General features: G+C 46.1%; 1 long non-coding RNA gene across 2 annotated transcripts in view; it reads right to left on the reverse strand.

Moving 5' to 3' along the window:
- The window catches only part of LOC138283956 (uncharacterized), a 55,476-nt gene that overhangs the window by 20,530 nt on the left and 9,459 nt on the right, over window positions 1-25,487 (reverse strand). The window contains exon 3 of one of the 2 annotated variants that reach the window (XR_011201331.1): window positions 19,229-19,351. This is a non-coding gene — a long non-coding RNA (uncharacterized lncRNA). Of the gene's footprint in view, window positions 1-19,160; window positions 19,352-25,487 lie in introns of both variants that reach the window. The other variant, XR_011201335.1, reaches the window with a different exon arrangement.

Raw genomic sequence — 25,487 nt, forward strand, 5'->3', positions numbered from 1 at the left:
TATTTGGGTGTACATGCATGTCTCATGGTACTCACCGGTTGATGGTCCTGGCTCTGAAGTATCCAGCTCTCCCATCCCGCACACTGCCTCTGGCTCCAGGGTCTCCTCAACTCTTTCCTCCAGGGGTGTGGGTGGTGGTATTGTTGGCGGTCCCCCTCCAGTGCCCCTCATCTCCCGGAGCCGATCTGCCACCCTCTCCTTGGTCCGGGAGCGCAGGTCATACCACAGTTTCTTTAACTCTTCTATGCTCCAGTGGCTGACACCCTGGGAGTTCACCTTGTCTTGGATGTCCATCCAGATTCTTCTCTTCTCCACCTCTGGCACACTGAGGGCTGCACTCCCAAAAAGTTGGTCATGGTGCTGGCAGCACTCCTCTGTCAGCACCTCCAGCTCTTTCTCTGCAAATTTCAGTTTGTGCTTCCTTGGTGTCTCAGCCATGGTAGCTGCTGTTCTCTCTGTTTGCAGTTCAGCAGTTTAAAATGGGTGTGGTCCTCCCTCCTCCCAGGTGTATTTGTAAACTTCCTGGCTGTGATGTCACCATCAAGAGCCAGGAAGTGTTTTCCAGAGTGTTCTGCTGCACCTGCATTCAATTTGCGGCACAGTCGCAATTTGCGACACCCACTCGCAAATTGCGTGTCGTTTTCAGCACGCAAACAGCGGACTCGCAATATGCGGTGCGACTTCATTTGCGAGTCGCAAATTGAAGTCGCGTTTTCTCCTTGGATACCATTTAGCGAGTCGGAAATTGCGAGTCGCAACGACTCGCAAAATTTTTTCTACCTACATCTGGCCCTTAATCTGCTGGCAAATGTCACAGCAAAGGACATACTGCTTTGTTCATCTGCATAGACCAGGCCACCAGAAGCGTTTCTATAGAAGTGTTATTGTGGCCTGTACACCAGCATGTGCAGAAGTGACACCCTCATGCGCTGCTTTAATTAGATCTAATCTCTGGTCTTCATTGGGAATCTCTCGATCTCCAACCCCAGGAATTTTGTAGGCAACATTCTGCGCACTGATATGGTAAGTATAGTTCGTAGGGTACCCTTTAGGAAGGGACTTGCCTGCAGCCGAAGCTTTGACGGCAATCAATATTTCATTATCCACTCTCGTCTGAGAATGAGTCACTTCAGCCACAGAAGCCGTAGCTACTGCTGCTTTGGCCGCTTCATCAGCCAATGTATTCCCGACAACGTGTACTCCTACACGTTGGTGCCCTAATGCATGTACTACATGGCCACACGGCTGCTTATCCTTAAGATCAGCCACCCTCCCCCACAGTATTTTGTGTTTAATGGTGTTCCCTTCAGAATCTCTAAACTCGTTCAGTTTCCAATGATTGAGATAGTCATTGTATGACTGGACGCAGTAATAAGAGTCACAGACTATTAAAGTCTGGCATCCTGGCTCAGTATGTTCGAGTACTAGAATAAGAGCTTTAAGCTCAGCCAACTGGGCTGTGCAGTCCCCTAAGGTCTGCGTGTAGGTATTGCGAGGGTGGAAAACTCCATCTTCCATCACTCCGCTCACGGCTGTGCAAGCTGCAGAGTATTGATGTTTGGTACCTACAGCCGGTTGTGCTGAACCATGAGTATATATGACAGTATGGTATTTGTCTAATGGCAAGATATTTAGAGGAGCGGGGTACTATTGTTCGTACTGGAGAAATTCTTGTGTCTGAAGTTTTGGATCAAAAATGTAATCGACATCAGTGGCAGTCAGAGACGTTGCCCATTGAATCCAACGTGGATGTAATGCTTTAGCGTTAGGAACGCTTGCTTTGGTGACAGCCTCTAAGGCTGGCACTGGGGAGACAACAATAATACGTTTCTCCTGGGCAAGTGGCCTCTCTTTTTTGACGGCCATGTGAACTGCCATCAGAATCTTTTCTGCAGGTGCAAAACGCTTTTCAGCATGGAGTATAAATGTGATTTATATGCTATGGGTACTGTGTTGTCATCATTAAAGGTGACATAAGTAAATCCAATGGCACCAGCTATTATTCTGATGACCAAATTCTTTTTATTGTCACGGGTGTGCAAGTGTTTAGCTTCTAGCATGTCCTGTTGCATTTCCCTAAGGATGTGTGTTAGAAATGGGGTTTTTGGTTGGCAGTCAGGTTACCCTCTGTCCAAGCAAGAACCCTCACTCTAGTCAGTGTAAGTCACACACAATCCAAAATTAGCCTGTGCCCACCCTCTGGTAGCTTGGCACGAGCAGTCAGGCTTAACTTAGAAGGCAATGTGTAAAGTATTTGTGCAATAAATCGTACAATAAAACAATATAGCACCACAAAAATACACCACACAGTGTTTAGAACAATACATAATATTTATCAGGATAATTGTAGGTCAAAATGAATAAAGATGCAATGTGAAATTGTAGAGATATCATTGAAACGTGATATAAAGTGTCTTAAGTCTTAAAAAAGCAAACAAAGTCTCTTTCAAGCACAAAGTACCTGGTTCAAAGTGGAAAATATCCGCAAAGGGCCGCAGAAGAAGAGATGCTTGGACAAATGGTGTGTGCGTAGATTTCTCCTCTGCACACACGGACTTGCGTCGTTATTTTTCATGCGGGGAAGTCGGGCGTTGTTTTCCGACGTGCGGACAGTCTCTTTCTGTGCGTGGATTCTTCAACTTGTTTTCTGGCTGCGCATCGTTCCGGGAGGCTGTGCGTGGAATTCTCGGTCTCACGGCAGGCGTTGCGTCGTTTTCACCTCTAGAAGTCGGGCGCCGTTGGCCGTGCGTCGAAGTTCCGTTCGCCCCAGAGGTGTTGCTTCGATCAGCGTCAGTGTGCGGTGATTTTCTCACCGCGGAGCAAGCTGTGCGTCTAAATGTTCGCGCACGAAGAGTCCAAATGAAAAAGAGAAGTCTTTTTGGTCCTGAGACTTCAGAGAACAGGAGGCAAGCTCTATCCAAGCCCTTGGAGAGCAATTTTACAGCCAGACAAGAGTTCAGCAAGGCAGCAGGGCAACAGCAAGGCAGCAGTCCTTTGCAGAAAGCAGTCAGGTGAGTCCTTTAGGCACCCAGGCAGTTCTTCTTGGCAGGATGCAGGTTCTGGTTCAGGTTTCTTCTCCAGCAAGTGTCTGATGAGGTAGGGCAGAGGCCCTTTTTTATACCCCAATGTGCCTTTGAAGTGGGGGAGACTTCAAAGAGTGGCTAAGAAGTGCACCAGGTCCCCTTTCAGTTCAATCCTGTCTGCCAGGGTCCCAGTAGGGGGTGTGGCAGTCCTTTGTGTGAGAGCAGGCCCTTCACCCTCCCAGCCCAGGAAGACCCTATCCAAATGCAGATGTATGCAAGTGAGGCTGAGTACCCTGTGTTTGGGGTGTGTCTGAGTGAATGCACAAGGAGCTGTCAACTAAGCCCAGCCAGATGTGGATTGTAAGGCACAGAAAGATTTAAGTGCAAAGAAATGCTCACTTTCTAAAAGTAGCATTTCTAGAATAGTAATATTAAATACAACTTCACCAGTCAGCAGGATTTGGTATTACCATTCTGGCCATACTAAATATGACCTTCCTACTCCTTTCAGATCAGCAGCTACCACTTCAATACTGTATGAGGGCAGCCCCAATGTTAGCCTATGAAGGGAGCAGGCCTCACAGTAGTGTAAAAACGAATTTAGGAGTTTTACACTACCAGGACATGTAAACTACACAGGTACATGTCCTGCCTTTTACCCACACAGCACCCTGCTCTAGGGGTTACCTAGGGCACACATTAGAGGTGGCTTATGAGTAGAAAAAGGGGAGTTTTAGACTTGGCAAGTACTTTTAAATGCCAAGTCGTGGTGGCAGTGAAACTGCACACACAGGCCTTGCAATGGCAGGCCTGAGACAAGGTAAAGGTGCTACTTAAGTGGGTGGCACAACCAGTGCTGCAGGCCCACTAGTAGCATTTAATCTACAGGCCCTGGGCACATATAGTGCACCTTACCAGGGACTTATAAGTAGTTTAAATAGTCCAATCAGGTATGATCCAAGGTTACCATGTTTAAAGGGAGAGAGCATATGCACTTTAGCAGTGGTTAGCAGTGGTAAAGTGCGCAGAGTCTAAAAGCCAGCAAAAACCGAGTCCAAAAAGTGGAGGGATGCAGGCAAAAAGTTAGGGGTGACCACCCTAAAGCATGTCAGGTCTAACAATGTGCGTGTGTTCAATTGTCCAGTGCCTGCTAGAAAATCTGGGCTGAACCAAGTCATACAGTGGCTTGATCCTTTGTGCATAATCTGGAATGTATGTTCTGCCAAAATTAAGGAAACCTAACAATGACTGGAGTTTCTTTAGCGTGTTAGGAGGGTGCAATTGAGCAAATTTTTCTAGGAAGTGCGGGCCAGGCTCTTTCCCTCATTTTATAGGTCATATCCCAGGAATAATACACTAAGGGGGTTATTCCAACTTTGGAGGAGGTGGTAATCCGTCCCAAATTTGACGGATTTACCACCAGCCGTATTACGAGTTCCATAGGATATAATGGACTCGTAATACGGCTGGTGGTATATCCGTCACTTTACCGTCACTTTTGGGACGGATTACCACTTCCTCCAAAGTTGGAATAACCCCTAAGAAAGGCTATCTTGCTTTTCTTAAAATTGAATTTATAACCAAGGTCTGCAAATCCCAAAATAATCCGATTGACCCTTGCAAGATGAATGTCGAGGACGTCGTCTGTGAGATATATGTCACCCACATAGGATAACGCCTCGGAATTGATATCATGTAGTATCGTTGTTACACGGGATGAAAATAGCCCTTGGCTATTCTTTTAGCCCTGAGGTAAACGACAAAAGCGTAAGTGCAAGCCAAATTAAAACGTGATCAGGTCCCGACTTTCAAATGCTAAATTCTGGCAGAAGAATCCATTAGAAATGTCTAATGTTTTATACTTTTTACGCACTATATTGTTTATTAGTGCTGTGCTGTGTGCATTCTGTATAGCATGTGTACGTGTATGACTATTTAAGTGTCTATAATCAATGACTATCCTATATGAATGGTCTGGCTTCGCAACAGGGAATAATGGATTATTCATTGCAGTTGTACAGGGCTCAATTATTTCCTGGTACTCAAGTTGGGCAAGTATCTCCCTCACCGGAGCTTTTGCTTCATGTTTAACAGGATATTGTAGCTGCGGTTGGGGTGTTGACCTAACGGGAATAACATGATAAGGCGACTCCTTGTCCGAACCTACATGATTGCAGAATAACGCAGGTGCTTGCACTAAAGCCCTTTCAGAAGCATAGGCTTCTTTGTCTGCTTCCGGAACAAAGTTAGAGAAACAAGGCAAAAGATGTCTTCCCCATGCGGGAGCTTGAGGATGTGTTCTGGTGGCCAGTCTCTTTCGGCCAATAGGATATCACTAGTAAGCTCATCCCAAAATATCACACTAATAACACACTCCACGTCTCCCTCAATCCGAATTTTTTAAATCATAAACCCTATCGGGGGGAGTACGTGGCCATACTCTGTTTCAACTGCGATGAAATCGCTAGTTGCTGTCGCATTCAGATGATCTTTCAGACTCTGACAACATATCGTGACCTCTGCCGCGCTGTCTAACAGAGTCACTGCCCATGTCTTGTTCCTCAACAGTGTTCTCAAGTATACTGGCATTTTTAGCTGTCAGTGCTGCCACCTTCTTCTTTTTAAACTGTGGCTTTTGCTGAGGAGTCTTTTCTTCTTTTTTAATGGTTTAATGCGGAGAGTCTTTCTTTTCTTTCACGTATTCAGGACGTCGATCTTGACGGCCCCCTCTCTCGCTACGTCTATCCGGTGCATCCTGAAAGGAACGAGAGGGACCTGAATCAGTATATCTGTCTGGAATTTTAATGTTCTCCCTATTTCTGAGATCATATCTCCTTTCGGAGTTCTCCGGGTGTGGAGAATCAGCTCTCTTATTTCTTCTTTCTTTAAAGTCTTTTTGTTTGTCCACAGCGCTTCTTTGTACCCTCTTGTGCCTGCTTTGTACCCTCCTTATGGGTGGTACCTTGCAATTCCAACTTCTTTGGTTTGGCTCCCAAACTATCCCGTCCTATACTAGTATAGGTATCGGAGATAATTTTCGGTAGCTGTCTCTCTTGTTCCTGGTGTGGAGTTTCCCGGAGACCCTGGCAAATTGCCAGTGCTACCGCTTCCCCTTTAATGTTACTCAGTATTATTGAGGTTACGACATCAAAATTACACATTAGTTTCATCCCCAAATCCAGGGCTGGTGCTGTCCCATGCTCATTTTGTATTTGTTTTAAAACTTCCGGTAAATTGGCAAGTGTCGGGGTACCATGTGTGGTAGTGTATATAGCAGCGAAGACTGTACCCCATGTGGCGCAGTCATCCACTGAGGGAACCATCCCAAAAGGCAAGCACATTGTGAGAAGTCTATGTTTTTCCTGTGATTCCGTACGGGAAACACAGCTTCCAGCTGATTAGTTTTCTGGGAAATCCAGAACAGTATTTTTTCCCATTCCACGGGTACCTTACCCATAATAGTATGTACTGTTTGCGTATTAATCCCAGTAGCCAATTGATAACCACCAGGTGCTGGCGGTGCTGGACGCGCTGGTGTTGTGTTCAATGTTTGCATTACAAACTGAACTAATTGTCTATATAATGTCACTAATTCATTATATAAATCTCGCAGATCTGCTATTTGCATATTCTGTATGCCTGGTTGAGGTGTGTACGTGGCAAACATAGGCCATGTAGGTCCGTCGTTACTTAAGCGACCTAACCTCACTCGTTGTAGTGCATGTGGTAGAGCGCCTTCAAACCAGGTCTGATGCTCTTGGTATGTGAGCGATATTTCATTAAAACTGGTATGCTCAGTACCGCTGAGGTACGTTCGCAATTTTATATGTGTGAAATGTATGTGTTGTTTGGTCCACAGCCGTAAAGGTGACCCAGCAGTAAAAACTTTCTGTTTGGTAGGCTTCATTATCTTCTATTATAAGAGTAACATCCCCGCCCTCATCTGTAAGGCCATGCATTAATAAATGTTGTGTTAGTGCTTGTCTACCATTTTCAGGAATGTCAATGGCGTTAGCCATAATTTTTTTGAAAAACAGAGCACCAAAAATGGGGAGTAAGTCCTTTTATGAGCTCGAACAACCTACAGCATAATTAGGTATTACCTTTTCAGCTGAGGAGGATTTTCCCAAAGACCACGGATGTCTCCGTATAATGGTACTTAGGGTACCTGTTGTCTGTGAGACAGTGATAATCGGGGTATCCGTAAATTAGTGCCTAAACACCATTGTTGGTGGCGCCATGTCATAGTTTGGACTCTTGTTCTAGGCAAGACTGCTGGTTAAAGGATAACAGTACTTTTGTTTGTAGGCTACTACGTCTTTCCTACAACAAGTCGCAACTGTTGTCCCAACCTTACCGGCTCACTAGCAGCACCTCACCAGAAACTCAATAGTAAAAGGTGATTTGTGGTAGCCTTTACGCATGGACTCGAGAGTAAGACATCTCAGGGAATGTCGTGGTTAAACAGAGATTACCCCTTTCTCACAGATGTATCATGTCTCATACAAACGCAGGCAATGACAAAGATGCAGTAAAGTTTCAATAGTTTTTATTCAACATAACTGCAATTTGCGATAAGTTGCATGGGCTGCAATGATTAGGATAATGAATAATGCAAGTAACAGAATTGTGAAGACGAGAGTCATTATTACAAAGACCCCCACCATCTTGCAATGCATAAAAAAGACATACTGGATGTAATATGCCCTAATACCCTAATGTGAAAGGCCTAACCTCCTACCTAAAGGAGAGCTGGGTTTGTTAAACCTAATCTGCCAATGCCATGTCCATGAAAGGAGCCCCCAACCCTTGTTACCTTGGAATGAGGTCTCTATCTCAGACTCCGTAGAGACACGAAGAATGGGACAGCTTTAAGACGACTGCAGCATCAATATCATCGATGGTGGCAATGCCCTCTGGTCGGAATCCCTCTGATTATCTGTCTAAAGTGCGATATATTTATGCAGATCTTCAAGGACCCCTGACATAGGTGTGTTCCCAAACAATAGATAACAGACATGCTTGGGACGGCAATTAATATAAACAACCCCTCGAAAGTATAGAGAGGGAAAATCTCTAAGTGTGAACACCTACTGTTTGTTTGTCTTTGGTGCTTGTTCTTGACGCCTTAGCACGGTGACACTGTTAATGTAACTCATAACAAGTGGCCTAACTCTAAACAAGGTAGCCATCTTAGAAGAAATAAATAATTAAATGTGCTAAGACAGAGCAAGCTAATTAGGTTAAAAGTCACTAGGTGAAGGGGCACAAGTCTACAAGCCAAATGCTAAGCTAACTCCTGTTATCCCATTGAAATGAAGTAGGATTCACTACAGGTTCATGGACCTTTCTTGTTAGATCAGTTGTGGTTGATAAGCAGCCACATTAATGTAGAAAACAAGACTCTGATATGCAATGTTCTAGAGGGATTAGGTGTGCCTGGATGGGCCATCATTGGCAGGATAGGGGAGCGGATCTGGATGTAGCCCCACTGGCAAATAAATAGGCTGCCTTCACACAAAGGACTTCTCACTACCTCATTGTTCCTTTAATCAGGCTGGAGCTGGGGCAATTGAGGCAGGAGAGTATTTCAAAGAAATAGCTCTAGAAATGTGTCCTACTTTAAAGAGGGCACCAGGTATAAAAATAGGACCAACAGGCCCACTTTTCAGTTCCTTTTCTGGACCCATTGAAGGACTCTCACAGTACTGCCTGCTGCTATGGCCTGCTGTGTACTTTAGAAGACTTCTTTGCTGCACCTTGAAGGACTGCTCTGCTGCCTAAAGCCTGCTTTGAACCCTCAGAGGCCTGTTCTGCTGCTTGAGCCCTGTTCCACATCTTGATCCCAAGACTACCTGAGTGGCTCCAAGGGTTAGTTGGCTGGCCCCCTGGTCAGGGCCCCAGGGATAGAAAAGGCTCCAGCAATCTTGAACCAGCACCTGGACACAGCCGGATTGAGTCCTGATCCTCCAATTGGTGCCTTTCCAGTCCTGGACCTTTTGAAGTGGGCTAAAGGTTCCCAGTAACCAAAGTCCAAAACTTGAGACTTAGAAAACATTTTGGCTAAAAAGTGCCCTGAGAGAAGACCGGGACCTACATGCTCGACAATTCACCCAAGGTGCTCCGCCAGTCAGCCTGACTTCACCCTAGCTACTGCTCTACGTTCTTCTTCACAGCAGCAAATCCTTTTTAAGGATCCTTTGCAGAAGGGGCATGCAGCCTCCTGGAGCCCTTGTCATCTACAGCTTGCAGAGTCGTCCCACTGGAGGTTTTCTGCTCCCAAAAAAGAGACTGGTCAGCCTGACTTTGCGGTAATTTCCAATATGCTCTGCAGCAGCAAATCCTGCTCAATGGCTCCTCACAGAAGGAGTAGTCAGCCTCGTGTCTAAAGCCTGCATCTTCATCATCCTGGAGATTTTCAACTCACAAAAAAGTGACAAAGTCTGAATATAGAAATCTTCACAGCAACTTTGTCCTGCAGTTCCCCAGCGATGAAGCCTTCTTCTCGGATACCGCCTGCAGCTTTTGCCCACTGAACTTTACCTTCACAGGCATTCTTGCACAACATGTCTTCCAAGTGCACAAGTAAGCACTGACTCGGCTCACTTCTTCTATCTGGCCTTGCTCCATCACGGTCAGCCATGTTTTTCAACCTTGAACCGGTCTCGCTCGACTGGATGTCTGTAGTTGGTGCTAGCTTTTACCTTAAACTTTTAACATTCATAACTATAGTTCTACAGATTGGATTTTTGTTGTTTTGGTTTCAAATAATTTATTCAAATGTACTCTATGTTTCTAAATTGGTGTTCGATTTTTCTTGTTTTATATTTTCACTTTATTGCTCTTTGTGTGCTGCATAAATACTTAACACATTGCCTCTGACTGCGTTTGTGCCAAGCTACCAGAGGTTTGAAGACAGGTTAATTTAGTGACTTGTGTGGGTCAAAAGTCTGTTGCTTTAGCAGTGCAAACACCCCCTCAACCAACCACATGATTTCTTACAGTGAGTTATCCAAATGAACTGAAAGGGAATGACAAAACAAAAATGGTATATACGAATGTGTAGCTGGTAGCGAACTTTCAGCGAAACCCATCAAAAGTCACAGTTGCCAGCCAAAGAGTTTTGGGTAGCGCAGGGTTATAAAACTCCCTTCCCACTCTCCATTATCTAGGATTAGTGAAGAATATATACTTCAAATTAGCCACTGATGATGAAAAGAAAAAGGACACTAACACACTGGTGGAATGTTTCAATGTTTTTTTGTAATGCGTTATCCGTCTACGTAATCATCATGTCATTTTCGTAAATCTTCAGTTCTAGCAATGCAGTGTTTCTTAGATAATAAAGACGGTTAGGAGGCCCTTAAAACTCTTACAATATATTACATCGATCAATGGGTTACCATGAATGAGTTCATGATGGGCCTCTGCTAGGCCAGATTAGGTATACAGACTAAATTCTCTGAACATTCTTGAAGAGTGGACTGTCTACCCAAGGTAGCTGCCCTGGAGTCATTATGTAAGTTGTCTTATACATTTTCCTCACCAGAGAGATGCTAACAAAGAGATAGTTGCATTCAGCCTTTTTAATAGGGTCCAGTATACATTGTCTTGTCTTTATCAGTCCAGCGTTATTGGTCACTCGTGGAGTGAGGCATGATTTTCTGGAGCAAGAGAGGATCTCACCCTGTGTGGCATGGGTACTGGAGTATATAAGCACATTTGTTTTCGTAACAACTCATATAGCAAAAAATGGCCATAAATAGGTAAACATATAAATATTCTATACTGGTGATTTCCAGTTTCATTGAATAAGACTTCTAACAAGTGTGTGCATTTTGCCTCCAGGTATGTGAAAGTTGCAGCATATTAAAACCAGACTTATTGGTTGCACCAATGCGTGAGTTATTCTGAGAACTTTTCTTCATAATGACATAGTCATGTTACATGCCTTTTAGTTCAGATAAACATGATGTGAGAGCAAGTTTGTGTCAGAAATTTGTATATTAGTTGTGAAGGGTGTGTTCCCTTCACAAATAGCACATCTGCAACTGTCTTTTTATTGGGAACTAAGTATTTCATTGTAGTACATCACTCTCTCAGGGTGGTGAAGTAGAGCAGTGCAAGGTCTACTCACAGGAGGTGGTGTGTGCTAATAACCCAGCTCCCTTGTATACAACAACAATGCTCAATGTGTCACTTTCCAGTCAGCGCTTTTCTTTTTCGAAAGTAAAAATATGTTATTACATACACTACCAATTACTATGCTTTAATTACAAATATATACAATCAGGTAGGTGGGAATACTTTTGGTGACACTCTCATTTCACCTATAGTGGTTCTTGAACCCTAGCATCACATTACCTCAACCTACACTAGATTCAACATCAGAACATACGAGGGTGTAATTAGCATTATGTCAGCCCTACTGGTTTGTCTGGCTGTCTCTACATCAGTAAAAGTAACCACATGTCACAACTCACCACTGAAATAATTGAGAACAGTATCAATGTGAAACACATGTTATTACATATAGGTGAACTCAATGAAGCTAGTACCAACAGTCAATAACATTTATTATTTGGTAAAATCTTGCGTTATTAGTTCTTACCACTGTCAAGAAACCACTGCATTTAAGACTTGTGCCCTGGAGTGTTCCTTTTTTTTTATATCAAGCCACAAACACAACACAACACACTTGAAAGCCTATCTACAAAAGCCCAGGATCCAGAAATATTAGAACAATGAAATGCCTCTACAGGGTTCATAAACACAACCCTTAGGTGACTTGGAATCACTTTTAAGGAAGCTTTGGTGGTAGGTTGACTGCTACATTTTATGCAGACCCTGCAAATATGCTCTAGTCCTGTTGGTGGTGTCCCTGCGCTTCATGGGGCTCCACCACGTGAGCAATTATGCAAATTTCAAGCCTTGCCTAAGGGTTTATGGAGTGCTTCTATGCTCCAGGCATATATATTATAACAGAGGATTTGTCACAGGTGTTTTCCTTTATTTGGGCTATGTGGCTTTGTGTTCTTTTCTTTTAAGGGGGACCCGGTCCCCCTGCTCCGCTCCTTAGCACCCTTGTCCTATGAGGACTTACAGTTGCATGGGAAGTCCAGTCATCCATGGCCCTGCCAGCTTCCCTGGACCAACATAGATCTGTGCCAGTATTGGAGCCAGCTACTACATTCCCTCACCTGCTTCAGCACGGTTTGAGTACTGGCTGGGCTTGGTGCCTTCCATTGCCCTCTGAAATTAGTGGAGTGCGGGAGGGCATCCCAGCTATATGTGCTTTTTGGGTACTTTCTTGTTCCCCTGGGAGAGGGAACCCCGGGAGTGTAAATCCTTTAGTGCTACAGTGCTTCTTTTTCTGTTTGTGTTGGAGTCCCAAGGGAAGGGTCCCTGGGGCCTATAGTTGGTTCCAGAAGGTGTCCCCTTGCACACCCAATCCCTATAAAATTAATACATCAAGGTTGTGCTGAACACCATGGACTTCCCCAAGGGAATTTCAAGGAACGACATCAAATCACCTCACATTTGTTCTGTGCTCAGTCCCCTCAGGGAAGTGAGCTTTAAATGCTGATATCCCATCTCAGGACCCACAAGGCTGACCTTGATTATTCTGAGCTGGTAGCCATAGTCACCAGAGGCATTTCTCTTCAGGCCTCCAAATGAAGTTTTGGTTGGTGAACCTGGTTTTGCTGCTCCCTGGCCAGCCGTGACCTCTTCCTGGGCTCCTAACACTTTCTCCTAATGGGGGACATCTTCTAAAATATCTATCTACAGCCAGCTAGCAGAAAACCCTCCCTACCACACTCCTCAGGTGGCACAGCCTTGTTTCATCCTAAAGGACACCCATGTGTCTATGTAGTTAAGGGCCAGTCACAGAGGAACCATCCAGGGTCCCCCTGCAGGTCCATTCTCTCAACTGTTTTTCAGGGAGCATCAGTGAGCCAGACCTACTGGTCCCGGAGAGACCTATTCTAGTCATGGTGGTCAGATAGAGTTAAAGTCTCAAAATCCATCCTTGAGGGGGACATCAAATGGCTTTTTGTTCTGTCTGGGCATTCTTTCACAGTCATTGCTACTAGGTGCGGTGTCTTCGATGTTTAAGTGGGGCGTGGACATTTCTAGAAGCCAAACTCCCCTGGACAATACTATGGTGCCATATTATCACTCCAACCCTCCTATACAGTATTTTGGGACAATCCGATATGGAGGACCTGATTCACAAAGGTAAACCTGCACTTTTGGTCCAGGTTTTGACCAAAAGTGTAAGATTTTCAGGTATTCACAAAGGTAAGTTACGAGTAGTATCTTTACGTACAGACTCGGGATGGATCATCCGCAGCTAAGGTGGATCATCTGCACTTGGGGTGGATCATCTGCAGTCGAGGTATATCATCCGCACTCAGGGTGGAACATCCAAACCTGGGTCAGAATGTAATTACATGCACCTGAACATTATCAATCCCACCTGCAACCCAGCTCCAAAAACCAGATAAATTCAGCATGCAAGCAAGGGTCTGATATCTCCACAACCACGCTGTGCCTGCCTGCTCTGCAAATCCTGAAGCCATGGGGCCCACTAGGAGGAAACAAAATTAATCTGAGGAGGAGACCACCATGATACTGAAATTTATTGTGAGGAACCACAAGAGACTACATGGTCTCCCACACTACAGCAGTAGTTCCTATGGCAGCAGTTGGCAACAGGGGTCACTGCATTGGTGAATGACATAAAGAAGAAGTGGCAGAATGAGAAGAGGAGGTTGAAGGAGAAGTACACCAGGGTAGAGGTGGCACGAGTTCTCCCAGAAGAACAAACTGGAGCTCACCTCAACTCACCCCCCTTGAGAGGGCTGTCCTCTCCACTATGGACCCCTACCTGCTCCATGGTTTGACTGTGGGTGATGCCCTCAATGTGGTGCCAGATAAGATGTGATGATGTTAACAATGACAGAAAATGAGTAATGTTTGTGATACTCAAAACATGTGACCATGAATGTTGTCCCAAGTAAGTGCAATCTGCATGGTTACTCAAACCCTCATGTGTCTCAGCTATTATATTACACTACAAGTACCACAATCCTTTGTGATGGAAATTGCAAATTTCAACCCCTCAGTCCCAAACAGTAGCCCATCACTGATGACTCCCCCACTTGACACTGGTGCATGGCAATAGATAATGTCTCTCATTCATTTACCACTGCTGTTGGCATGTGGATGCAAGTGTGTCATTATGTGACAGGTTACACATAATCAAATATCTTGGTCGTGTCTGATGACCTTTCCCTTTTGTTGCCACATACAGCCAGTAAATAGTCACACACTGGAGTACATGTCTCTGCACCATCAGGGAGGCAATGTCACGGTACACAAAAACCCATACCATCAGCATCAGCTGGTACGTGAATATGACAAGGTGAGGTAATGTTCTCCTACATTTTTATGAGTTAACTTATAGATATGTCATATGGAATTCATAAACTGTGCCAAACCTGGGAAATGAACTAGGTAATGTTGTGTATCACATGTGTCAAGTAGTATATTAACAGAACACAGACAAATCATTTTAGGCCCTGTGACATTGTCCAGAAAGACCTGCCTACAGTGACCTATGCAACATGTATCAGTGTGACGTCTGGTCAGACACTACACACTGGGCGGATGTTGACACTGGTAAGAATACATAAAAAATACCTTACTAAATGCTTATGCTTCTAACCTGTGGTGTAAATGTTAGCAGTATGTGGTGTGTGTCTAATGTCACTGCTGTCACTCCTCCCCATATGCTCATATATGGCTCATAATAGCCTACCACATCCTGACATGTTGGCTAATGATAGGTCAACCAAAAACGTATGTATACAGTCCATCCCTAAGTGTTCATCTTGACTCTCATGTAGGTGGATTTTGCGTAGATCAGTTCAGCAAGCCTGTATGTTACAAGTCATTATTCCTCACCTCAGGAGGTGTAAGGTGTTTGTGCTCCCACATGTGTACATGGTCCTGTCCGTCTGGGGAAGTTTCACAAGTATCCCCATTGTTAATGGAATGCTGCTCAAGTGCAGAGTGAGGCAACATAGTGATTTGTTCAACCTTGACACACTTCAGGAGGCCATTTTAAAACATGCAAAGTCCCTTGCTGTGGCCACGTAGACATGATTTGCTGGTGTGTGCAGCTGGATTTGCACACAGAGTGATACTTCGGTGCCTTGAAGGGCTCATATATCTGTCCCTAGGTCCATCATGGAGAGGAGGAGTCACAACCTGTTCCTAGGTTAATGACATGGATACTTTCAGACAAAATGGCAGGAAACAATAGCTAAATGATGTGGATGAAGGGTTTACTGATACCAGCAGGCTTGGATTTTGGGAGTGCGGTAGTGGCTGGCAAGATAGGTGTAGAGGAGGGGAAGCCTAGACATCTAGTGGTTGGACTGCACAACGCGAAAACAGGAAAAGTGGGGATCAGCTCCGCTTTTCCATTTGACCAAATAATGGGATCATCGGACAATGTTCATTTCACCTTACCACCATGATCACAAGTGAGTGAGCAACTGAATAGAAGACTACCGGATGTATGCTGTACATAACCGCATCCAGTATCAGGTTAAATAGACCATAATGTTGAACACATAAATTGGAAACACAGGCCAAAGGAAAAGTGCACAGCAGAAATGGCTAACCTCACAGTCCAAAATTAGCAATAGTGTCCTGTTGGGTGGGGGGTTTGAATAAATGTTACCCGTACCTTGGTTGATAATTGTGAATATCAAACATGTACTCGTCAGTGTACTGACAAAATCTGATGTGCAAAAATGAACCAGCTCTGCATGTTCTGGAACACTCCTTTACAAATTACCAGATATCACGTCATACATAGAATGCATGATGCCAATAAAAATGTAAGTGTGTCTAAAGTTAGCAAGTTCAGGACACCCTAGTTATTTCCATCACATAGCTCTCAGTAACCTCAAAATACAGGATTGCCTGTAAGTGTGATACCTGGTTGATATGAGGGCAGCCTGTCACTTGTAGATCACTGGTCCATTCCTCTGAAACGGACATGTACAATCATCACCATTGTCCTTTGAACTTAGTAATGGTTATGTATGTCATATTGCAGCTGCTGCCAGGACTACTTCAGTAATATGGATGACACCATCCAGGGGTTTAGGAGATATCCGGGCTGCAGCAGTCAAACCCAATGCCATCCATCCGTCAGGTAAGTATGCAATATGGTGTTGCAGAACATTAAGCTTGGTGTCACTTCTTCACAAATCTGCTGGTTCATGGACCAGTTTTTCCACTACACACTCAATGAGCCCAGTCCTGGATCTCAATACCACACAGTCCTGTTGTTGAAACTGGTGAGTTTGCTTTTGCATCGTACTTCTGCATTGAGCACCTCAATACCACAGTGCCAACTGCCACGTGTAGGTGTACACAGACCAGGTAACTTGTGTAACATCCGATTATGTGAAGTTAACTTGACTTAATCATTATGTTACACCACATGATATTATAAGTCTAATACCTAGCCTGTTGCAATCTCTGTCTTAAAGGTGGTTAGGAGGACGAATTCAGTCTGGATGAAAGGCCATCCACTAGTGGTGGGTAGCGGGCAATCCAAGGGGAGAACCCCTTCCTCTTCCAAGCTGTATTATTATCTGCCAGTAATACCCAGGAGGGGGAGGAAGAGGAGAGGAGGAAGATCATGGGACAATGTCAAGAGATGTGGATTCCAATCCCCATGCCCCTCTTGTTGGCCCATGCAGCTTACCAACAAAACCCACATCTTCTGTGGTTGGCATAGTGACTCCTCCATCAGCCCAAACGATTGCCCATTCCGAACACACATCACCTTCTCATAGCCCTAACATCCAGGTAAGACTTGTTGGTTCCCCTGCACACTCCTATTATGACAGTGTCTCCCAAGCCTTTTCTCCATCATCTGAGGGACATGTCAACCCTGGTGATAGACAGGTAGGCTGTAGGCAGAAATCTCCTCCTCACAACCTCCCACCTGCCACCCCCTCCCACTGGTGGACCTGTTGGTCGCATCCGAGGCCATTCCAGGCAGAGATGGCTGGCAGATATTCATATTGGAGAGTAGGAGGAAGATTTTTTCCAGCAGTAGTCAGATGTGAGGCAGGACATTTGTGACATAGGGGCTACACTGTCTGACATGTCTGCCTCACTAGACGACATGCTCCAACTGAAACAGTTGGTGCAAAGAATGACCCAGGTGTTGGAGAGGATGTATACAACCTGGAAAGACACGGGGAAGAGGCTGAATGACATTGTGGCCATAAAGAGGGAAGAGAGTGCAAGACACCATGCATTGGCTATGAAGATGATGAGGGAATTATCACAATTATAACAAATCCTTCACAGTCAATGCATGAAGGGGAGCCAACACATCTACCTGCACCATCTCACCCCAACCCCTGGTTAGGAAACCTGCACAGGGCCCTCAACAATCCACATCGGGTCCCACACCCCCTGTCCAGGCAGGGTTCACCACCCCCTGTCCAGGCAGACTCCCACACTGTACAAGAATGCCACCCCCTGCCTAGGCAGACCCCTATACTGTACAGGGCACATTACCCCCTGTCCCGGCAGACCCTCCACACTGTACAGGGAACACGACCCCCTGTCCTGGCAGATGCCCACCCTGTACAGGAAACACACCTACCTGCAACTAAGAACCCCAGGAAACACGCCACATCACAACGACCCTCACCAACAAAACTGAGGAGACGCAAGGGGGATCCCCCATGAGCACTGTAACATATGTTGGCACAGCACTATGGGGGTTATTCTAACTTTGGAGGAGTGTTAATCCGTCCCAAAAGTGACGGTAAAGTGACGGATATACCACCAGCCGTATTACGAGTTCCATAGGATATAATGGACTCGTAATACGGCTGGTGGTAAATCCGTCACTTTTCCATCACTTTTGGGATGGATTAACACCTCCTCCAAAGTTAGAATAACCCCCTATGTAAATAAAAGACATATTTCACATTTAAATTGAGTTGAGTATTAGATGATGATGGTCAAATGATTAATGTGGCTTTAGGCCAAATATGTGTCAACAATGTGGGTAAAACATGCCCATCACTAGAACCATCAGTGTACAGTTGTGTCATGCGGAAGCCATAGCTAACCAAATCTAAATGTATAATTCCATACTTTGGTTCCAGCTTATACAGTGAACTACACAACACATTTTTTTTGTTTTCTTTTTGTTAATATAAATATGATAGAAACTTAAACAAAAACCGTCCATTGGGAAGGGAGAAATTAAATCAAATAATGCTCTTCATGGCGTGTGGAGAGGGGCCTTGGAAAGGTTGGAGAAAATAAAAAAAAACATGTTAGGAAATGTCAGGGAAATCAGTCTGTGTACAGGGCAAAACAAATGTCCAGTCAAATTGCAGTGTCCAGTCAAATATCATCCTGGCCATCCTCCTTCTGCACGACAATCAGATGTTCTGCAGTGGTGGCCGCTTCCTGGCTGGCTGGTGGAGGACCCGCGCCCAATGGGACTGGGGCACACTTGGAATACAAGGGGAATGGGGGAAACAGAGTGGGAGGACGTACAGGGAAACATGTGGAAGGTGTTATGGGAGGGACGCTGAGACAGGGCTGCAATCTTGGCTGCACCCAAGGAAGTGAGAGTGGCACTGATAGCATCCAATGAACCGGCCATTTCCTTGCAGGACCTATGCTGTTCCTCAATCAACTGCTGTAGGAGCCTAGGCAGAATGCACTGCTCCCCCTCAGGTGCCACCATCCCTTTCTGAGATGCAGCCATAGGGGTCACAACATAGGGAGGTGTTTTGGGTGGAACATGAGGGATGTGGGGTGCTGGGGACATGGAGGTTCCTCAGGGGACTGAGGCAGATGTTTGGAGGTGGACTTGTGGCAGGGGTGGCAACTGGGTGCCCCAAAGGACTGGGGGCTCCATGTGGTAGGAAGGTGTCAGATGCAGGCCCAGATGTTGTTGATTCACCGGTCTGGGTACACCTCCAGCAGATCAAGTTCTTTATTGTCTGGGAGAGAGGTGAAATCCTCCCCCCACCCCCTGGCCAGAGATGTCCAGTTCAAGGCTCCACCTACACTTTTGGCAGCCTCCACTCAGTCATTGTCTGCTGGTATGTCCGTCTGGGTAGGCGCACTACACCGACCTGTAGATAGTCATTTTCCCGCCTCCTCTTCCATGGAGGAAAGATGCTGTGCCAGCTGACATCCCCAGGAAGCTCTCTTTTGTCTCTGGTCATCTCCCTGGTCTTCCAGGGCAGCTGGGACCCCTGAAATAGAAGTGAGAACATTATGTAGTTGTTGTCCATTTCAGGGCAAGGTACATGAGTACAAGAAGCAAGTGCTGACTGTGTACTCCTTTGATCTCATAACTGATTCTAGGTGACGTAGATCCCAAATGTATGTCTACTATCACTGTGATGTCCAGATATAACTCACGCATTGGCATCTGTCAAAATTGTGGGGATTCTATACTTCTGTAGTGACAAAGCCTAACCTTAAGCAATTTTGCAATATCTAGTACAGATTCAAAAAGGCCATAAAAGCTGTATGTGTGTAAGTTTGGACCAAAGTCCAAGTTTGCCTTATTAAATTGTGCCAAGGGTGTCCTGTCCTTGCTAACTAATCATCCTCCAAAGTTATTTGAAAAGTGGAGTTGGGACACAGTCTGGATCGAGCTGTCTGCCCTAAATAATGTATCCATGATCACCCTGTCAAGTGCAGACTTGAAAGTCTCAAAATATTGCATGTCATCTGATGTGTAGCATGGTTTGATTCCACATAAATGCTTGAATGAGTGTACATGTAAAAACCAGGCCTTGGATCTGACCTTTGCAAAGCTGTTAGCCTATGTATTGTAGAAACCTTGTAAATATCAGCCAATCTACATAGCATGTGCAACATTTGGCATGTCAAGACTGCCTGTTGGTGTTGTACACAAGTTGGCATGTGTGCAAAGTTGGCTCAGGTAGCTAGATGACATAGGACATAAGAGCCACTGTTGTGAAGATATGTGCATTTGTTTTGTTTTGGTACTATTTTGTGTGAGACAAGTATAACAAGGTCAGCCTTTCCTCCAAGATACACAAAATGATACTTTACACTGATGAAACACACACAAAAAGGCATGCATGATAATGCATCCAGAACCAAAAATAAAAGCCTTGGCTCTGCACTGGACAGTGTCTGGATGATCCCTTTGCCATTGCACCCAACGGTGATGAGGCCCTTGGTTCACCAGTCATGGTTTTGGCATTACATTTTTCCATATAATTGCAAGAGTGATGGCTATTTGCCAGTACACTACAAGTCTCAGGATGCACTCTGATTAGTGCTTCCAATGTGCTTCAATGGGGCATCAGCCTCATAACTGCTGCAGCAGTTGCTCAGAATGTGTACATGGTGACATGGATACATGTTGGTACAGCTCAGTCACCACTCATATCATACTACCAGGCACAGTATGCAGACATGCACTTACTAGGTCTCTGCTGCTCCAATTCCTCCAGCTGGGCATGGAGAGTCAGCCAGGCTGTCCTCAGGACCCTGCTGTACAGTGGTGTGAGGTAGGGCTGGTGCACATGGGGCTGGGAGTTCTTGGGCCCTCAGTCATGCCCAATGTTTCAGGTCCTCTCAGTGCTTGTGTTGTGTCCTGGGCTGCCAGTGGTAGATGCCCACTGCAATGCAGCACTGCGCAGTCTCCTCCCAGGGTCAGGCACATGCTGCATTGCTCAGCTGGTCCTCTGCCCCCCCCCATAAAGCTGAGGGTAATTGTCCAGCACCTCTCAGCTGAAATTTCTAATTCACATTCGCTGAAGAGGGGTACCCACTCATCAACTCATGTTAGGGGCAGTTAGGGTAAATAGATCAGCAGGATAGCAGAGGATCCTGTCTGTAGTTGGGGATGATGCAAAATGGCTACCTGCAACTTCCCTGATATACTTCCTGCCTTGCATTTCCTCTGGGTCATTTCCTGGACATATACATTGGGTTCCGACCAGGCTCCGAATTCTACGCCCAAGTGTAGATCATCTGCACCCAGAGCGAATGCTATGCAATCAGAATGTGGGACGCAGGATATGTATGTGGGGTGTAGGAGCCGCAATCAGACCGGAATGAGCATTAGAGACGAGTGTGACTTCAGCAAATATGTAAGAAGGTCAGGAATGCTAAGGGACAAAGGAAAGGTTTTGTAGATACACACAGCACTACAGCACTTCCTAGCACAGTTTCGACCTTTGCATTATATTGTGGTACAGGTGGTGAGCATATCTTGCTTACATATAAGTAGACAGTACTGTATCATCAAAGTAGGCACAAGTAGTGATGTCAAACCCTGGACACATAGGCCCTCATTATGACATTGGTGGTAAATCCCACACCCCGCCATGCTACTGCTACGAACTTACCGCCGTGGATTTCCATTCACCATATGATGACAAACACACACCAATCCGTCAGTATTCACGCACACACAGAAATCCGCCAGCCCAAAGGTCAGTGATAAACTGGCTGTATCAAAACCCACAACGTTATGCCAACAGAACAGCACCCATCACATTATGACCCATGAATCACCACAGCAGACATTCAACGGCGGTAAACCATTGGCGGTACACACCCTCACGCTCAAAATCGACACACACAAACAAAACAACACCACTTTGGACAATTCAAACAAAACACACCTGACACCCATACACATACCACACCCACAAACCCACACCACTATAATACACACACCCACATTACCCACAGCCTTTTACCATTTCAAACAATTGCCAGCAGAGAGACATCAAGACCACTGACACAACTAGAGCCACACACTATTCTAACCTATACACCACTCACGCACTCCACATCACACACCCCAACACATTACCCAACACACCCTCACCTATACACCTCACACAACACCCATGGCACCACAAAGACACCCCTGTTTCATAGAGGAGGAGCTAGGGGTCATGGTGGAAGAAATTATCAGGGTAGAGACACAGTTATTTGGAGCACAGGTGCAGCAGATATCGATAGCTAGGAAGATGGAGCTATGGTGGAGAATTGTGGGCAAGGTCAACGCCGTGGGACAGCACCCAAGAACTAGGGATGACATCAGGAAGAGATGGAATGACCTACCGGGGAAGGTATGTTCCATTGCAGCAAGACACCAGCTCGCTGTACAGAGGACTGGCGGTAGACCCCTAGCCCATCCCCCACAACTAATAGCATGAGAGGAGCAAGTCTTGGCAATCCTGCATCCTGAGGGCCTGAATTGAGAAGGAAGAGGACTGGTAAGTCAACTCTCTACTACTACTACCCATTCCCTGCATGCCATCACATACCCCCACCCTCACTCCCATCACACCACTCCATCCCACACACCCCACCATCACATCTCACTCATCTCAATGCCAAGTCCTGCATGCTCTGCCAATGCATGGTCACCACTCATAGCCCTGCATGGGCACTCATCACTAAAGCCTGCAAACTATAGAGAACTAATTATCCCACCATACACCAACGTACACAAGTGAAAGTTGCCAGGAATACACAATATGACAGATACAGAAACCATAACACATCATTTACATCCCCACACGTACTCCAGCCAATTTCAGCGGAGAGGAGGTGCCAGCACTATCCAGTCCTCCAACTGAAGAGGCCCACAGTGAAGACAGCAACACTGGTCTTCAGGATTTGGATGACCTACCTGGCCCATCAGGGCCCTCTGGACAGCTGGTTACCCAGGCCCAGTCACACACCCCTGCAGAGCATTTCCCATGAGGAAATGCCACCACAGCACCCACCCAGCGTACCCACCCCTCTGTCCCCAGGCCACGTCAATCAGCAGTGTGTCCACCTCTACAGGGGCCCCAGGCCACACCTCATACCCAAGACAATCAGGGACCTGTGGTCAGAGGCGGTGGGCACATGGTTCAGGGGACAGAGGCACAGGCCAACAGGGAAACTGGGAGGCCTGCTGTGCGCCAGGGGGAGTACAGGCCCAGGGAAGCAACTCTCCAGGAGGCACTTGCAGAGATCCTGGGAACCTATCAACATTCTCAGGACACGATGGGCCAGATCCTGGACAATGTGCAGGAGAACAGACAGCTGCAGGAGGGACAGTATCAGGGGATCAGAGAGGACTTGCAGGCTAATACCACCACCCTGATCTCCATAGCAGCGGTGCTGGCAGACATGGCCAATATTATGAAGGAGGCAGTTTCACAACAGCGGGCCCCACCACTAGCCAGACATCTGAACAGCCTTCCACTTCGGCTGCTGCTAGTGGACAGGACGCCCCGCCACAGGACTCACAGGCTACCAGCACCCCTAGCCCTGCAGAAGGTGAACCACACAGCAAACGTTCCCTGCGATCCAGACAGAAGCCAGAGACACTTGCCAAGGCCCCCTTCAGGAAATGAGACTCTCCTGATTGTCACCCTTGTGTCCCACCATGTCACCCTGTCCACCTTGAACTGCCATTGCTCCCCTTCCCATGTCCCCTTGGACAATGCACCTGTGCTACAAACAGACTGGAACAATAACCTGGACTTTCCTCCATCATCATCCCATCTCAATACACTTGCCCCTCAATATTTTAGCACTTCAATAAACACCCTTGGAAAAAAAAGAAGCTTGGAGTGTGTCATGTATATCAAACGTGTTCATTGAAACAGATACAAACATTTGCAAATAAACTGTACAGAAAATGAGCATAGATTAATGACCTGTAGCTGGCTGCAGTGATCACACCAGGAGAATATGTGAGGTCACCAACATTGGCAAAATGAATTGCCAGAGGGAACAGTAAGTGGGCATCGAAGTGGGAAATATCAGCATGCCTGTGTCACAGAAATTCAAGCAAATGTCATTGAAATGTGAAGTAACACTGTCCTACCTGTGTGTCATTGGAGGTATTGTCTGATCACAGATATTTTGTTGTCCTCATCCTCTGCACCCTCATCCTCACTGTCCCCAGGGTCCACTGCTGCTACACGGGCATCTCCAGCCTCATCCTCCTGCAGGAATAGGACATGGCGTCTGAGGGCCAGGTAATGCAACATGCGGCATGCTGCCACTATCTGGCAGACCTTCTTGGGTGATTAGCACAGGGATCCATCTGTCAGATGGAGGCACCGTAACCTGGCATTCAGGAGGCCAAAGGTCCTTTCTATTATCCTACTGGTTCACCCATCTGCCTCATTATAACGTTCTTCTGCCCTTGTCCTGGCATTTCTCACAGGGGTCAGCAGCCATGATAGGTTGGGGTAACCAGAGTCACCTGAAATATTGAGGTACAACATTTAGCCACACACTATCTTGTATGGCCTACACCATACCCATGCACCAACATATACTGGGTGGGAACCAGGGCTCACCTATTAGCCACAACTTGTGCCTCTGTAGTATGGCCATCACATTTGGGATGCTGTTATTCCTCAGGACAAAGGCAATATGCACCGACCCAGGATACTTAGCATTGACGTGGGAGATGTACTGGTCCGCAAGGCACATCATCTGTACATTCATAGACTGGAAGCTCTTCCCATTCCTGAACATCTGTTCTTTCTGGCAGGGGTGGGGACAAATGCAATATGTGTTCCATCAATCGCCTCAATTATGTTAGGGATATGTCCCACTGCATAGAACTCGGCCTTCACTGTGGCCAAATCTTCAACCTGGGGAAAAAGAATGTAGGTGCGCATGTGTTTAGTCAGAGCAGACAAATACTCTTGTCAGCACTATTGAGAACATTGGCTGTGACATTCCTGCTGCCAAGCCCACTGTCACTTGGAAAGAACCAGTTGCCAGGAATTAGAGCACTGATAGCACTTGCACAAGAGGGGGGATTGCAGTGGAGTGACAGATAGCAGATATCAGGTCAGGCTCCAATTGGGCACACATCTCTGTGATTGTGGCCCTGTCCAGTCTAAAGGTGAGGATAATGTGCCTATCCTCCAATGTTGCCAAGTCCACCAAGGGTCTGTACACGGGGGTATGTCTCCATCTCCTATTCATTTGCAGAGGTAGGAATCTAAGGGACACAAGAGTGAGGAGCAGGTCACACACTGAACAATGGAGCTACAACAGAACTTTGCATCCTGTAAACTTGTAATGAGTCATTGTGATTTGTCCAGTATGTCCTTATACCTCCTGTCATGCAGCATTATCCCAGGGCCTGCCCCCCTCCCCTGAAATGGCGTCAGCCTGTCCTGTGTGGAAGGACAGGTGGAAGTGAGGTAATCCCGCTGACATTGTGTGCTATTGCGGGAGGAGGTCTTCAACCGCCGTGCAATTCCTCATTGGTTATAATTGGGCTCTATGGGGTACAGTGGCCAAAGGTGATTTACGCCGGTGGTGATGTATGCACCGCGGCGGACGTGACCACCATTTTCTATCTGA

Source organism: Pleurodeles waltl, chromosome 1_1, assembly GCF_031143425.1.
Source record: "Pleurodeles waltl isolate 20211129_DDA chromosome 1_1, aPleWal1.hap1.20221129, whole genome shotgun sequence".
Classification (NCBI taxonomy): domain Eukaryota; kingdom Metazoa; phylum Chordata; class Amphibia; order Caudata; family Salamandridae; genus Pleurodeles; species Pleurodeles waltl.